A 3,371-nucleotide genomic window follows, 5' to 3' on the forward strand; every position below is an offset into this window, starting at 1 on the left:
TCCCCTTTTTGAGATTCGCATCGTTGAATTATATTGGGTTTTTATTCTTCTTCTTCTTTTTTTTAAGAATACTTTACTTTTACCTTAGTAAAAAAGAAAATTTAAAAAAATAAAAAGAGATATATATCCTTGCCAAAATCCGACAACAACAAATTATATGAAAATAATTACTTTGTAAGACTGCCATGATCATCCCCAATTTTTGTCGAGATACAATATTTATATAATTATATACGGATATTTAATCTTGTTTATTTTTATGTTTTGAAAGTATTTTAATAAAAATAATTTTTTTTTATTTTTATTGTTTTAAAAAAAATTTAAGTGTTTTAAGACCATTTTAATGTTATATTAAAAATAAATTTAAAAAAATTATTTTTAAATAAAAAATATTTAAAAAACAATTAATACATCTTTCAGATATGATCTGCATCATCGAACATTCATAGTATGGAGAGTTCCACCCTACTTTGCTTGCTCGTCTCTTTCTTACCCACCACATCGATGGCCCAACAGTTGAGATGAGAAAGGGAGGAAGGCTTGATTTTTGTACAAAGCCTTGTGATATTGGAGGATTATAAGAAAATAATAGTAATAATAATAATAATTACTACTTAATTTAGGATATTTTGTTTCTTTTATGATTTGTTTCTTTTATTTAATTTCGAAAATCAAGTATTGATGAAATTAATAATTTTATTTTTCTTAGTTTAATTATAAATTTAATTATTTTATTATTTTTTTGGATTTTCTAGTTTGTTTAAGTTGGTTTTTAAATTTATTTAAAATATTATATTTTTTAATATAATTTAATATATTTTCAAATAAAAAATATTTTAAGAAACAATTATTATCTCTTTCAGAGAACCTCTGCATAATTGAACATTCATGGCATGGAGAGTTCCACACTGCTTTGCTTGCTCGTCTCTTTCTTACCAACCACAATCAGTGGCCGAACAGCTGTGATGAGGAAGAGAGGAAGGCTTGATTTTCGTACAAAGCCTAGTGAGGAAGGCTTGATTTTTGTACAAAGCCTTGTGATATTGGAGGATTATAAGAAAAAAAATTAATAATAATAATTATTATTACTTAATTTAGGATAATTTGTTTCTTTTATGACCTTTTCTTTTATTTAGTTTAAAAAATCAAGTGTTGACGAAATTAATAATTTTATTTTTCTTAGTTTATTATAAATTTAATTATTTAATTATTTTTTTGATTTTCTAATTTGTTCAAGTTGATTTTTAAAATTATTTAAGATGTTGTAAATTTTTCAAAAAAGTAAATTGTAATAAAGTTTTCACTTCATGACGTAAGATTCTTCTGTTCTACCCTATTTCAACCATTGTAATATATTATTATTATTATTTGCTATTGCCGTGTTACTTGTGTTATCATCAAGTAAATTATTGGTACCTTTCCTTAGAAATAAATAAATAATAAACGCTGTTGCCTTACCTTACAGAACTTTGTAGCCTGCTTAATTCTCTCCCGCACTCCATCCTTTACTTACACAGTGTGTCACGGGGTAATTTTTCGCTACGTGAATAAACCTGTGCGGTAGCCTAGTCCCTCGCTAGACTCAGCCTTCCCTCATCTATCCACTCGTGTTTACCTATTAACTAAGTGTTTCTCTCACCCGAGAGGTTTCCCCACTTTCCCATGTTAAAGACAAGCAGAATACACAAGTAGAATTGCTCTTAACCAAGCACACTGAGAATACAAGAATACCTCTCAACCTTTAAAACAGTTCTCGAATACCACCAAGAACCCTCTTAACACACAATTGGAACCAACCTATGTCTCTCAGGCTCTCAAGGACCCTAGGTGGCGTAAGGTCATGGCGGATGAATTTACTGTCTTGGTCTGATCACATGGCACTTGGAAGCTGGTCCCTCGACCCTCTGCTTCTGATTTAATTAGCTATAAATAGGTGTTTAGGATTAAACATCATCCAGACGGTACAGTGGATCGATTTAAGGCATATCTTGTAGCTAAAGGGTTCAATCAGCGTCTGGGTGTCGATTATATAGAGGAAGGCTTGATTTGTACATTTTTGTACAAAGCCTAGGGAGGAAGGCTTGATTTAAGTACAAAGCCTTGTGATATTGGAGGATTATAAGAGAAAAAAATTAATTATTATTATTATTACTACTTAATTTAGGATATTTTGTTTTTTTATCATTTGTTTGTTTTATTTAATTTAGAAAATCAAGTATTGATGAAATGAATAATTTTATTTTTCTTAGTTTATTTATAAATTTTATTATTTTATTATTTTTTGGATTTTCTAGTTTGTTTAAGTTGGTTTTTAAATTATATTAAAATATTATAATTTTTTAATATAATTTAATATATTTTTAAATAAAAAATATTTTAAAAAAACAATTATTACCTGTTTCGGAGAACCTCTGCATCATTGAACATTCATGGCACGGAGAGTTCCACGCTGCTTTGCTTGCTCGTCTCTTTCTTACCAACCACAATCAGTGGCCGAACAGCTGTGATGAGGAAGAGAGGAAGGCTTGATTTTCGTACAAAGCCTAGTGAGGAAGGCTTGATTTTTGTACAAAGCCTTGTGATATTGGAGGATTATAAGAAGAAAAAAATTAATAATTATCATTATTATTACTACTTAATTTAGGATAATTTGTTTCTTTTATGACCTTTTCTTTTATTTAGTTTAAAAAATCAAGTGTCGATGAAAATTAATAATTTTATTTTTCCTATTTTATTATATATTTAATTATTTTATTATTTTTTGGATTTTCTAGTTTGTTTAAGTTGATTTTTAAAATTATTTAAGATGTTGTAAATTTTTAAAAAAGTAAATTGTAATAAAGTTTTCACTTCATGACATAAGATTCTTATGTTCTACCCTATTTCAACCATTGCTTGTTAAAATTATTATTATTATTATTATTTGCTATTTCCGTATTGCTTGTGTTATCATCAAGTAAATTATTGGTACCTTTCTTTAAAAATAAATAAATAATAAACGCTGTTGCCTTACCTTACAGAACTTTGTAGCCTGCTTAATTCTCTCCCGCACTCCATCCTTTACTTACACAGTGCTTGTTTTTGTTCTGTCTCTCAAGAGGGAGAGCAATGGAGGAGGCAATAGCTCTGTACCCATCACCACACGGATGGGCTTGAATCGGTTCTCTATTTTTATTTTTATTTTGTTAATTTTATTATTATCATTGCATTTTTTTATTTGTATTATTAAAATTATACTAACTTGTTAAATCCAATTAAATTAATGACTCGGTCTCGATTTTTTTCTTCTCCGAGAATACTTGCGAAGTGGTAGTCCGCGGCATATTGCCTACCTCCTATGAAGTGGTGGCTACGTGTCAAGGAAAAATAAA

General features: G+C 28.4%; 1 pseudogene; it reads left to right on the forward strand.

The window, feature by feature from the left end:
- The first annotated feature begins 3,080 nt into the window (after positions 1-3,080).
- Positions 3,081-3,371, forward strand: part of LOC105133204 (UDP-glycosyltransferase 88A1-like) — a 25,688-nt pseudogene continuing 25,397 nt past the window's right edge.

The sequence above is a fragment of the Populus euphratica genome, unplaced genomic scaffold (assembly GCF_000495115.2).
Source record: "Populus euphratica unplaced genomic scaffold, PopEup_1.0 scaffold110.1, whole genome shotgun sequence".
NCBI lineage: Eukaryota > Viridiplantae > Streptophyta > Magnoliopsida > Malpighiales > Salicaceae > Populus > Populus euphratica.